Here is a 15,188-nt window from a genome sequence, read left to right on the forward strand (position 1 = left end):
CTGCTCCTTCGGAAGACGCGTCTTCTTCGCAAATTGGATGCGACAGCGGTTTTTCAGAGTTCTTCTCAAAGGACGAGGACTTCCCGGCCGAGCAGCTGAACAACTTAAACATCAACAACATCGACAACAACAACAACAACAACAACAACGTCCCGAGACCTCGTCAGTCTTCAGTTGACTCCTCCTCCGCAATTGATCCTCTATCCATGGACTTCAGCGCTTCTCCCATATTCTGCGGATCCGATTTCGGAGATCAGAATCACCAGCAACAAACTCCTCATCAAGGAGCCTTTCTCAGCCAGCTGGAGAACTTTGTTCCCACTCTGGAAGTGGCTGCATCCGATCCCAGCTTTACCTCCAGCATCATGAACCCGGTGTCCTCCTCCTGGCAGCAACAACCTCCTCTTAATCCTCATCACCAGCTCCCTGCGTCCTTCCAAGGAGGAGGAATGGAAACTGGAGGATACCTTGCGTCTCCATGCGAGCGCAACGTCCAGCAAAGTCCGGATGGCAGCTTTCCTTCTTCTACTTCCTCTGTATCCACGGATCTGGACTCCATAAATCCAATGTTTAGCTTCCTCTCTGATCCGGAAGAGCGATTCCTCCCGGAGCCGACTCCCTACGACGGTTGCTATGACTACGCCCGTATCCATGGCGATCATACTTCCTCCTTTGTCCAGTCGCTCTACATCTCGTGATCTGATCAAACCTCGGACTTTTTTTCTGCGCGTTTTTTTATCTTTTTTTTTTCACTTTTATACGAAGCCGCCTTAAAAACACCAAAGAGCCTTGTTTTTAGCGTTCGCTTTGTTTTTCAGTGCCATATTCCTATGCTTTGTACTTAAAAATGCCGGTAAAACAAAATTAAGTATCAAAAAAATATGCTTTAAAGGGTTTTTAAACCTGCAAAAACTTTTTAAACCTTTGAATTCATAACAAAAAGTTTGAAAAACGATGTTCTATTTTAAGTTGCACACAGAGATTTAGTCAAAATCTTAAAACAAAACAATGCAGTATACGAAGTAACCAAAACGTAAAAAAGCATTAAAAAATGTTTCTTTTGTATTCAGTATGTTTTGATTTAGTTTGCACATTTCCAGTTACTGCCATTCAGCCTTTGCATCAATATCCATATAATGCTGCCAATTTTAAACTTAAGTCGCATTAGTTTAATTAAAATACTATAAATCAGGCGACCCAGTATGAAATAATTGGTAAAAAAGACAAACTGTATGCGCTACCGAGTATTACGCAGGTTTAAGATAGGGATTATATCGTCAAATGCTGTTCAAATTTTGCCAATTTTTTAACAGCGCCACCTGATTTGAACTACTTAAAACCTGTTTTCTGTGAAAACAAAAACCAAGCTAGCGTAGCCTTTACACGTACTTCACCGTTTCACTGCCCTTTGTCAGCTGTGTTGCCTTAGATTTTACCGAATCGCGAACCACACTCAGTTTAATGCAGTTGTTTTTTGTGGGAAATTTCTCCCCGTATACGCTTTTTGTTGCACATCCAGATTCGCCAAAATCAGTTTTTCCCGCGTCAGTACGAAAGCTCCCAGCACTGCCATTATCTCGTTACGTTTACAACTGCCTTGTTTGTTTTCATATGGTGTACATCGCTGTTTTTTCAACCGCGCGCCAGCCCGTAATTCGATTAAGCGAACAATTGCAGCCTTTTCCGATGTTTTTGGCGCGACTTTTTTCAAAACTCGTTCCATTGAAACAGATGGAGGTTTTTCGAAGTCGCTTTTTTGGTCGCTTTGTGTTTTTTAGACCGCAACCAGCGATTTAGCGTACTACTACTGCTGTTACTGCTGTACCAAGAAAATCGTACTCCGCTAAATTATTCCTTGCACTTTTCTTTCGTCGCCTTCAATTTGAATAAAGCAAAACAGAACACAAGATGTTTGTTATGTTTGCAAAGTTTGTTATTTTTAAGTTGTTATAACCTAAATTATGTGTTTTGCTAATGGAAAAATGAACTTTAGCCATCGGTCAAATTCAATTTTCGATTTAAGCTACATTTAATTTTGGGGACTATATTTTTTAACTTTTTTGTCAGTTACTTTTTGGACAAATAGTACAGCAGTTTTTTCGTGGATAATTGGTCAGACAACTATTGACAGGGGAATCAAGGGGGTGATTTATTACTAGCTGATTTACAAAGGTTCGGCTTTTTGCCACAAATATTCACTCGTAAAAACACATATAACCCGGTACTAGTCCAAAACAAAAGAGAACACAACGTTTTGTTATATTTACAAAGTTTCCCCTTGAAAGTTATCATAGCCTAAGTTAAGTTTTCAGCTATAATGGCCAAATCTTTAGCCATTGGTCAAATTCATTTTTTGATTTAAGCAACATTTATTTTCGGGGCTATATTTATTCGCTTTTTTGTAAAATAAGTTTTGGTCTGAAGTTCAGGACTTTTTTCGTTGCATTATTGATCAGAGAACTATTGACTAAGGAAATGGGGAGGCTTTTAAAAACAAAGTCTTTTTCGTACAGCAAACTAATTTTCCCAATTTTGTGCTAAATTACTCAAATTTTATCGACATGCTTTGCAAGACATACAAAGGTTTAGCTTTTAGTCCTACATTTTTTTCCCTGCCTATTCGCCTATTTGTGATTTTGTAGAGCTTACAGTTCACCAATCTCGTAAAAAACACACATACCACGGCACGAACTCAAATATCGATCCATTGGGTTTATTGGATTTCGTAAATCAGGTTTGCCCGTTGAAGGATAAACACTTGGCATGGGTTGGCTTTGCCCAACATGGTACGAATGATGTGGTCATAGCTAAGTAGTAAAAGTTTCTATATCTTCGTTGGAATCAATAAAACATTAACAAATTCGGCAGAACTTTCGGAGAATCGCCATATTCATTACTGTTTGTTTTGATGTATGTTACACAACTGTCAGTTGTGCACGACTGTCAGTTTGTTGATACTTGTTTGCCGTATATCACACGATATAAAATAAAGCGAAACAATTGTATTTATGCAGCTCTTTTCAGAACTAATCCCGCATTCGGTGCAACTGCTGTATCCTTCTTCGACACAAAGTTTACACAGCTATCTTTTTACCAGTTTTTAGCTAAACATTTAGAGGCCGTAAATCAGTGTTGTAATCACTTAAGCCAAATACTTTACTTAAGTCTACTTAAGTAACAATTTTCAAATTACTTGACTTAAGTAATTTGACCAAAAATGACTTTTTGGCTTAAGTCTTTTAGGCAAAATACTTGACTTGGACAAAAGTTATTTTGTCAAATACCTTGAGTTAAAAATAAGTGTTTCTATTATTTTCGTTTTAATAAAATCGGGCAATTATTCTCTATTTTCCACGTAAAATAATTTGCTGGCTGTGTATTGCTTTTTGTTACTTTTAAACGTTTCCTAATTTTATTAGTTTGATGTTTTATTCGTATGTCAATGATGTGCCTTGAAGTTGACCTGCTCTCATAACGATTTGACTGGGAATTTAGTTATTTATTCCAAAAGAATTGAATTAGACTTAAATTATCTCAAAAATGACTTGACTTGACTGGGACTTAAGTTATTTATTCAAAAAGACTTAACTTGAACTTAGGTTATTTGAAAAATGAAATGACTAGATTTTACTGGGACTGAAGTTATTTTCCAAATGACTCGACTATAGTAGGACTCAAGTTATTTCAAAAATGACTTGTTTACAGCCCCGCCGTAAATTAGCCTTCACTCAAGGTATGGCGCCTGTAATCACTCGTAGATTGGGAAGCAAACATTGGCGCGAGCCGAAAGCATACAAGAGCCTACAATAAAGCCTCTCGCGTGGATAGCGCACGACCGACGCTCAATGATTAACCAGAAATACGGACAGGCGTCGTTTCTTTGTAGATCTAAAACATTAAAAAAGGGGGGAAAAAAAGGGGGACATTGCCTGGTAAAAGAGAATATTTTTATTTCAATGGTTTACCAGATCACTTTTCCGACAGTAAATCCTTCTCCGGAACGCCTGGACAAAACAATAATTATTCTAACGTGCTTTTTTTAGGTTTGACAAATTAACATGGTGCTTTATTATTTAGGGTTCCAAAATGGTAAAAATTCGAGAATCACTGTTAAAGCACAAAATAAAGGCATAAAACAAGAAGATCGAAAAAACAGATTTATAAGAAAATATAGTGTACCTGTAGCAAAACGCTCAAGCTTTAAAAAGCTGCCTATCATCCAAATCCTTTGAGGTCAATCGGCAATTGCCCGAAAATTGCTTTCTCAAATCACCGTGGTGCGCCGAATTTCGCGGCCTATATCGCCTTGCTGCCGCTAAGCCTACAATACGTTATATCTGCTGTTGCGATAACGCGCCGATTATAAACGCTCTAATGTATGCGAGGAATCGGATTAAAAATCAAACGTTGGCAAGATAGAAAGGCTAAACACAATTTCTACGCTCCTTCGGCACGGCGATTGGATAGAAAGCGATTTCGCTAACGAGCTTTTTGCACGGTTGGAAATGGTGTTTTGAAGAACACAGAGAAGGAAATGAGTCAAACACTATAATGACTATATTGAAGTGTTTTTTAACCTTTTTTGCGGCGACTAAAAACGTAAGTTTAACAGCAGAGCCTTGGCGACCAAATTCTATTCCTCAAACCAAGTTTAAAGTGATGAAATCAAATTAATAATATAATACCCTTATTATATCCTAATTTAATTTATATAAGCCATGTTTCGTATTGCTTCTGCAATTTTCTCAAATTTGGGAGAAATGTTGCTCGTTTTGCATTGTTGAATTGTAGAAGGTATATCAAGTTTGATAATGTACTTATAAAAAGCCTGTATTTATCAAAAAAATTACGACCAAATATTAACACGTCATCTTAATGTTTAAAAATTGCTTAAATAGTTGCAAGTACAATGTTTTTCCAAAACTAAAAGTAATGAGCCTTCCGTCTATAAGACGATTTAACCCTTCCACAAATTACGCAAAATTACCAAAAAATGAAGGTTCAACAAAAAAACCTACGTTTTTCAGTTGGGTAGCGAAGATATATTTTTAGGTAGCATTTCTCCGAATAAACAAAATGATATGCTTAAGCGCCTATGGGATCTTATGTAATCTACCTTTCGTCCCAACAAAATTCGCAATTATGCATTTAAATGTTTACTAAAATGAACTCAATCGACATATTGTTAGCAACAAAAACATTAGAAAAAAAATTAACACGATTTTTTCCGCTCTTTAAGGTTTAGACATAAGTAAAATTAATGCGTTTTCATCCGCCCTTTAACCCCTTTGACGTTCACAATAATTACGCAACAAACAGCGTATAGGTTAAGTATAATACTTCAGATGCTTATCGCCATTGGCAGCCTCGGTAGAAAGATTCAGCGGCCAAGATGCCCATCGGGTCGAAATTTGGGGGAGGGGGTCGCGTGGCAGATGGGAGGCGGGACATTGTTACGTCATCAAGCGCGAAAATCCATATTTAAGAGATCGTAAAGCCCGCTCGTGTTTTGTACCCATACGCGTGTTTAAACGGCACGTGCTAGCGAGCCTGTGTAGAGAGTCGCGCGAAGCCTTCGTGTTTGAACAGGTATTTTTTCTCTTTTTCCTGCGATTTCCTATTATAGTTGGTGATTTACAAACCTCTAGAAAAGGCGTTCTTAAATTTGGTGGTACGGTCTTAAACTTGGGGCGTGGGCTATGTTTAGGGGGTCCATGAAGGATAATTATAATCTTAGTGTTTTATTTGAAAAATGGAATAAGTTTTTTTAAACATAAATAATATAATAGTAAAAACAAAGAAATTACAGCACAATAATTACTTAGTATACTTATACAAAAATGACATTGCGGACCTCTTTTTTTCGTTGAATATATATGAATAACTCTTTTGGTTGTCAAACAAGGATTATTTCACAAATCACAACAGTTATACTCAAACATTTAAATCAGTATACTTATATAGAAACCATACTTACTGTACACGAACTATTACACCTTTTAAACCTTATAAGAAAAATTGGTCCGCCTCATGCAATATATCATTCAATAAATTGCTAGAGGTTTGTATTTTGTAGAGGCCATTAAATTTCATCACGGTCCCTAGTTTAAGAAACGTTTCTGTTTACTTTTGAGGATGGTTTAGCGCGCCGTAAATTGATTTTGTCAGTAGAAAAAACAACCTTCTCTTCAAATTAGAGCTGAAAAGCGCAAACAATATTTCGCACAAAAATAACAACGCGACAAGGTCATTAATAAATAATTGACGTAATGTGATTTTGCTGGGAAGAATTTAATGGTTTGACCTTTTGTGCTAATTCACCTGGGGTTGAAAAAACGATTTGTGATAAATAAACATCGCATTGTGTTGGAATTGTAAAAACACAGATAAAAATCTGTCGCCTTGCCCATAATATAACGTCGCCGATAATTAAATTAGCGTTGCTCAACAAAAACACACGTTTCAAAATATACGCACACGCTTTTCACGCGCGTGTGCTGAAAATCTTTATCGATTAACGTGGGTATTTGAACAAATATTTTCCGTCGGAAGATTCGAAAAGCAAGCGTTTGTTTATCGTGTTTACATTTTGGCTAAAACGACAGAGGAAAAAAAAAATCTTTACCAGGACAAAAACATTGTACGAAATTCACCTAATAAACCAGTGGTCGGCAAATTTTTTTTGTCGCGGCCCAAAGTACTCTTTTCAGGGTTGTTAAAGGCCCACTACGTAAAACCACAACGAAAACAGTGGCGGATTCAGGCGATTTTATTTTAAAGTGAAGTATTAGACTGCGCCTCGATGCCCAAAACACTGCCACGCCATAATGTAAAACATACTATTAAACGTATGTTCTACTATAAAAGAATTAACGCGCGAAGCGCGAAACATTTTTCGCTTACATAAAGTTAAAATTGCCAAAAATAATACGACAGACACTCTCAGGGTCACATTTGGCAAGTGAGCTTTTCCAAGCTGAGCCAATTTAATAAATCTATGCCACACCAACTGTTAAAATAAAGTACAATAAATGTACGGCTATCAAGCGGGCCACAACTATACATGATAAAACAAAGCTATTTAAAAGTCGCGACCCACTAAAAATGGCTTTGCGGCCCACATATGGGCCGCGGCCCATAGTTTGCCGACCACTGTAATAAACGAACAAAAATCTAGCCAACAGCAATTATATGGCATCTAAAAAGGCACACTAACAAAAAGAACAGCGTTATGGCATGTGAGTGTGAGGTTTTCATGAGTTTTTTTTTGTTTAAAAAATTTTGCGAACTGAGTATAAGCTTTCTGTCCTGGGTCAAAATTATAAATATTAAAAAAGCAAAAAACAAGCTTCGCAGTAATGGGCCAATGGAATACACAGCTATAACAAACGAAATGTATTTTGTCTCTGATTTTCTTTGGGCGTGTATGGCTCTTAAAAGTTGACTTTGGCAAGTGAAGATCTTGTAAATTCGAAACGAAAAGGAAAAAAAACTATCTGGCGCCGTTCCAACAATAGCGTCTGTATCCGACAATTGAATAAGCTGTTGTTAACAAAGAGGTTTTTTTTTTAGGTTGAAATTTGCTTTAATGTTAAAAGATTTAAATGCCTTCAGTTATTAACTTCAATATTTAAAAAAATTACGTTTTAAGATTGAACCGCTACGTTTGTTAAAATTGGCTTTACAAGCTGAAAATGCCTTCTGTTGTTAATTCCTATTTAAAAAAATTACGTTTTAAGATTGAACCGCTTCGTTCGTTGTCAAATCATTGCTGTAATTCGTATATTAGTTTGGTATTGCTTCGGCACAGATTTCTAAACAAACGTGTGCTGATACTACTACTTGGCATCGGGTATCGGCTACGATTTGATGTTATCGGACAAACCTAGTTTACCCTATTATAACTAAAATGTTGTGAAAATCTGATTTCGATAATATGTGAAATGAACTTTAAAAACCATTTGCACATGGATTTGTAATTAATTTGTTTAATTAACTGTACTTTAATTCCTGAAAATCAAAAAAGATTTTTACTTTTAAAACGATTCTGAAACGGCATCTGATTGATATTCTGTTTTCCCGTCAAATTGCGATAAAGCTTATCAAGTGAAATAAAAAGCACAAGCAACGTCAATCCATTCCTTAAATTAACTCTATTCGGTCAAAATAGCTTATTTGGTCATTTAAACTGTTACCCAACGTATCGATAACAACTACTGTAAAATTACCAGAGGACCTATGTTTGACTAAAAGGATGCCCGGTATTTAACGTAGCTCAAATATTATTAGCTTCATTATAGACACCGGTGTATAGTGTACATATTTGTGAATAAAACAGGGATTGTTAAACAGGGGTACATGGACCCCTTGGGGGTCCGTGAACTAATTTTAGAGGGTCCATGAAGGCCTAATCGAAATGTTAGTGTACATTTAAGAAATAAATTTTTTTTAAAGAAAATAGTTTAATTAAAATAAAACGTTTTAGCCTTGAACGTATTTAGATTCCATTTTACTTACATCATCAGCATATTTCTGAAAGCCTATTTGTATTGTGACGTCAATTTATGACGTCATTTTTTGAAATTTCTTGCCTACCGTGGTCCACGAAGCAAGAAAAATTAGGGGACCGCGGTAAAAGAAGTGTAAGAACCCCTGAAATAAATGAAAAGGATTGGTTAGAAACGTTTGCAAATTTTGCCCATCTTTCGTTAAAGTATATTTGTCCTAAATGCCATAAAGTTTAATGAGCCACTTAAAACGAACGCGCGATTTAATTTTTTCTCGTTCATTCGACGTGAGTGTGTGTCTAGTCGAAATATGATGGATATCTCGTCGACGCCATTATGGCAAATCCTTTAATCGTCCGACAACTAAACGTCGCGGCAATTAATCAAACGAGAAGACAAACATCTCGCTCGCGTGCGCGATTGAGAAGATCAGCAAACGTGTTACACCAAAATTCCAGGATCCCTGCTTAACGGCCTGTCGGATGCCAAGCGCTACACGAAATTTCTTTAAACTCTATTGATATAGGCCGGGGGGTTTTAAACTGCAATATTAGTGTATATTAAGGAAGTAATGTATTTTACGAAGAAAAAAAAATCAAACGGTTTTGCACTCAATGCATTAAGACTTCATTTCAATTTCACATTTTTGCACCGAAATCATCAGATTTATAAAGTTTATTTGCATTATGACGTCAATTTATGACGTCCATTTTTGTTTGTTTTTGGCTCATTTCTGATTTTTTTCTATTTTAAAGGGGCATAGACGTATATTGTAAAAGACTCCAATTAATGTTACATAGGCTTTTCCAAACTCCTACTCCCTTCATTTTCCTCGGTAAGTGGGAAAGGATTGCAAAGCACTAGGGGTGGGCAACCTACGGAGTGGACCCCAGCAATGAATATAATCTGAACCGCCACATCCTTTACAAAATGAGTACAAGGCCATTCCTCATATTTTTTGGCTATTTTAATTTTCAACTATAGAAAAATGCGAACGTTTTTCAGCCTAAAGGCGTAATGTCTATACCCAGGAATACAGCTATTACCAACTGCAGTTTCGCCAATTCATTGTATTCGAATACATTAGTGTCAGTTTTTCACAGCCCGCAAAGGCCTTTCTAGGTTTGGTTTTGGCCCGCGACTAGGCAAAGTTTCCCACCCCTGATGCGAACGATAAAATATCGAAACAATACCACACAAACAAACAAACAATAAAATAATACTGCGCGTAACAAACGTTCACCGAAGAAAAAAAATCGAAATTCGCGCGCGCGCGTCGCCGCCAAGATTTCGCGTCTCGCTCGAAAAAACAACAACAAAAAACAAGGCTGTTTACGTTGATCGTTAGGAATAATAAAAATACGCGCGAACGCGTGGAATTAATCTATAGCGCGGTGCGGCGCGAAGGCGTGATGTCTTGTGTAAACAAAGTGGCCCAGGGTCGCGGCAAATTCCATTGCCAGCTAAATTTTCGCATGCCTTCTATTTGGGAAAGCGCGCAGACACGACGGGCTGATGTATTCTCCAAAGCGCCGTGGTTAGGAACGATTCAACCGCTTTTCGAACGCCGACGATTGTTTGGATAATGGCCCATTGTTGTAGCCGCGCGCGCGCGCCGCCCGTCTGCGGAGCGCTCCCGCGATGTTTGTCTCGCTTCTGAGGGGGTTTGGGGGGGTCATGTGGGGGGGGCGAGTTGAATTGGCGCTGCCGACAAATGTGCTTTGTAAACATGAGAATTGGAAAGCGCGCTTCGCGGTGGTGTGTGTTTTAATTTGGGGTCATATCCATTAAGAAGGTTCACCCTGTTTTTATAATAATCCCAGGCATCAATTAGGTCAGTGCTTTTCGACCTTAACAATTTCCATTCGCACTTTTTTATTTCGGAAAATTTCCATCCGCACAAAACAAGCTCGGTAAGTTTGAAATCCTTTTGTTTTATTTGCGAAATAACAATTAAAGGTAATATGTATTAAAACCTTGACCTTAACCAATATAAAGTAGACGGCTTAAGTTGCAATGAACCAATGAGAGACAATATTGCTGTAGCTGTAACGCATAGGCGCACCAGATTTTTTATTACTGTATTACACATAACAAAAAATGATAATATTCACCATTTTCATTCGCACATTCATCCGCACGACGTTTGTCATTCGCATTACGTTTTTCTTCATCCGCACAAGTGCATACCATCCCACGGGTTGACAAGCGCTGAATTAGTGTATTTTTTTTGTAATACTAGATTTCAATATACTAACCAGAATGAAATGTTATTAAAATTTAAGGAGAATATTTCGTTATAAAGTGAAAATATCTGAACCGATGCTGTGTGTTTTGATCCGTTAACACAACTCTAAGTAAAAGTTTTGCCATATTTTTTAAGGTAATGCCTGTTATCAATAATATATTTCTTTGCAATACTATGATTCGATAAGTACCAACCTACGCTTTACGTCTTTAAAATTGAAGCCCATTATTTTGCTTTGAAATCAAGCATTCCTTAACTTAACACGTGTGCGTGTGTTTTATCTGAGGGCCGTATCTATTAAGAAGCCTCGACCCTGTTTGTACGTTTAGCCGAGGCAAATAGTCAATTCGTCCAAACGTATATATAAGACATTTATATTAGAAAAGTTGGCCTTATTTTTTGGTATCGGGTATCAATTAATACATTTCTTCGCAATGCTTGTTTAATTCGTTATGCACCAACCTGTATATAATGTCTATAAAACGAAATGTCAATATAGTGTTTTGAAGCCAAACATCTCTTTGCAGTTGTGCGTGTTTTAATCTGGTTACGTCACTATTAAGTAAGAGCGGCGTGTTATTTTTAAGTTAATCACTACGATCAATTAACATATTTCTTTTAAATATTGGTCCAATTCGTTCCAACCCGTATATCATGTCTCTAAATTTAAAGATAAATGTTTCATTTTGAAAGGGCAGTAGAATAGTTATTATCCACTTATGGCACTAAATAACGTTACAACACATTCAAGTGAGAAAACTCCCCTAATTGCCCTCACTCGAAAGGCGCGATAAGAAAGTCAACTCTAGAAATCGTTCCGAGAAAAACATCTGCTGGAATTCTGGGGAATCCCCTACGACAAAGAAACGCCCAATTCGAGTAGCACCTGCTTTCAAACGAACGACAAATTCACGTTGATGAAAGAGGTCGACACCGCTACCCAGCGGCAATTCTTGAGAAGAACTTTAGGCGCTAGATGTCGGTATGGGGTTTTTAGTTGGTAATGCGACGCATCCGTACGGATGAGGTCGTGAGTTCGAATCTCACCACAGGATAGTTTTACGAACAGGATGTAGCAGGCAACGGTGCTATGGTCGTTTCTCGACTTGGGTGTGTATTAAAACAGTTGAAAAATCGGAAAACCTTTTTGCGCTAGGAAATGAGCATCTCGCAGCATTCCGCGTCAAATGTGCCAGTTTTTTAACGTTTATCTGTCGCATCTTAGGTACTCTACTACTCTCTATCTTTATCTCTCGTGCGTCTGTTTATTCCGCTGTGTAATTTTTTATCGCGCAATAAAAAAAATACTAAAAAAATATATTGACGGAGACTTTAATTGCCAAAGCGTGTGCGTTGTTTCCTTAGCAAAATTTTGACTACAGGTTGGCAAAATAAAGGCAATTGAAAAATGTTCAGTAAAACTGAAATCGCTAACATATACTTGTTTAACTTGTATTTGTAAAAAAAACGTAAAACTGTTAAAGAATACAGAATTTCGTAAGGTATGGACATTCACATTTTTTACAAATAAACTGATAATGCAAATAACACCTGCTCGTAATGGCAAACGAATCCTATTGTTTCTCAAACACGTTGAGTGCTCCAGCTAGCGGCTAATCACAATAATGATTCCTCTCGCAAGGTGACTCAGCATAACTTGGGTCTCCATTATAGTAAAATTCAGATTCAATAGGGTATTTTATACATCATTTGCGCTGGGCAGTCTTTTTTGACTTTCTTATTAAGGCTTCCTTACGGATCAGTATATTTTACACGTTAGTTTGTAGGATTTTGACTGTCAAACTCTTTTTAACGAGGCTATTATAAAATTGAAGTAAACAATTAATATTGTCATAAACACCGATGTCACCAGCTCTCCACATTCATGGGTACATCTGCAAGTTGCAGTCGAGTCTAGGGATGTCCGATAATATCGGATCGGAACCGATAATAGATGTCAAGTGTTAGTATCGGTAAGTGTCTGATACTAGGGTGGTATCAGTGTCAATACCATACCAAATTATTAAACGAATTTTAGCACTGAATTTCGATTCTAAACACCGACTCTACCTTGAAAGGTAAACAACAAAACATAGCAGGTTACCAACTGGTGGTAAAACAACAATTCTTGACACTAAAGCAAACTGTAGCCTATAGTACACAACCTCTAAACGTTGCAATTACATATATTTTTCATGTTTGGGCATAGCATCGGAATGAAATGTCAAGTATCGGAAATCCCTACTCATGACGTCAGATTTTAAACGAGTTGGTGCAACGTTAAGTGGTCCTAAATAATTCATACAGCATTTTAACACAGGTGATAAAAAAAAAATACCGTTCGGCATGGAATTGTTAAACTTCCTTTGTACTTTATTAACAAATGTAGCTTTATATATATATATTATTTATACAGTATAAGCTATATTTGCCAGAATATATATTTGCTCAATTATTCTCTCAATTAATCGATTTGTCCGAATAAAAGACCGATAATGAAAATTATAATACAAGTACACCGACTTTACTATGCAAATTGGGTACAGATTATCACTTTTAAAAACACTAGTTAAAACCTTAGCAGGCCTCGCCCCAAAATACCCGGATCCTGGGTCTCTTACACAAGCATGGCCTATGGGTAACAAACAAAATTAGTCACTAAGCCAAAGGTCGTGAACGAATGGCGATTTATTTTACTCAAAGCTAGCGTTGTTATAACTCTTAAATACATGCTCAAAAATGTTATGTGTGTTAGATATGAATAGGCCAGGTTTTAAACATACTATACTGGGGTTACAAAAACCCACGTTCACAAGCCAGCTTGGTCAATGTTTAAAACCAGCTTTTTCGCATACAAGAATTGCTTTCAAAAGACGAAATTTAAGTCAACTTTAAACAACAACAATAACGCCCATTTTTAGTTTAGTAAAGCTCTAATTGGTTGAAGGTGAAGCTGTAGGCAATACGCTGGGTCCTTGTAGCAGTTAGTTACCACTTGGCGCCTTCCAAACGATGTCACATTTCTTGATAGTGTAATGTGAGCTTTGCAAACGATGCGAACTGCATGTTACTGGTGGCAAACCAAACGATGCTCGGTCATCACTCCATACAAATGTAAAATGTCACGTTTTGATGCGCGTCTTAAAACGATGCTAGATAGTAGTTTGGTGTAGATGTTGTTCTGCAGACACTTGAAACGATACGGGATCTTAAATTGACGGAGTGGTAACGGGTGGGTTAAAAAACGATGTCAGATGATGACTCGAAGTAGGTGTAAACTGCTTGTGTGCTTTTAAGATGCCGGATCATATCTCGCTGTCGGTGTAGAAGTTAGTAGACGTGAGGAACAATGCTAGATAGATTCTCGATGTAGGTGTAAAACGCGCCTGCTAAAATGATACTGGATCGTCGTTCGATGTAGATGTCACCTACACCACAACGCAAACGACACCAGACCGCTGCTTGATGTAGGTGTAAAGCAAGCGTGCTTTAAAACAATGCCCAATCATAACCCGATGTAAACGTGAACTTAAAATACGCTTTAAAAATGACGCCTGATCGTAACGTAGGGTAGGTGTTAGTTGAGCTTGAGGAATAGTGGCAGTTCGTAACTCGATGTAGATGTAAAATATAACGCCCTGACATTCGCGTCTACAAACGATACCAAGTCGTTAGTTGATGTAGGTGTAGGCGTGAGATGGCTTCAAAACCGCGCATACTCAAAAACCATGCTGGATTTCAAATTGATGTAGACGTAACTAAAAAGTTTTTATAAACGATACTGGATCGTAACTCAATGAACTTGTAACCCGCCAGCACATCTTGAGAAGCGATGCCCTAATATAACTCGATTTAAATGTAAGGCGTATACGCCTTGTAATCGATGCCGCACTGTTACTCGGTATAGTTGTCAAGAACAAACCTTAAATCCTTCTATACGACATTGAAACTTTGTTGATATGGTTGTAATTGTTTCAAAAAGGGTCGCCGTATTATTTTTTTATTAAGTTATCCAAGATCGTTTAAAACCGTTTTTTTATTACTTGTAATTAACGTCTGTTGCTTCAGGAAAAATGCCGGATCGTTGCCCGATGTAGGTGTTGTAACGTTCTTTTCTACCACCGCAAAACGATACCGCATAGTCACTCGATTTAGATGTCAAAAACAAGCCTTATAAGAATTGTAAACGACGCCGGATATTTTGTTGATGTAGTTGTATTTGTGTGCACTAAAAACATTACTTCGATGCTGTTGTTTCCATAGGATTTTGCATTGTTTTTATCATGTTTTTCAAGATGGGTATAAACAGGTCTTTTTTAACATATCATTCGAAATAGGAATTTGCTTCAGGAAAAATGTCGGATCGTTGTTCAATGTATGTGTTATAACGTTTCTTTCCACCACCAAAACGATGCCATACTGTCATTCGATGA

This window comes from Ascidiella aspersa, chromosome 3 (genome assembly GCF_963924565.1).
Source record: "Ascidiella aspersa chromosome 3, kaAscAspe10.2, whole genome shotgun sequence".
NCBI lineage: Eukaryota > Metazoa > Chordata > Ascidiacea > Phlebobranchia > Ascidiidae > Ascidiella > Ascidiella aspersa.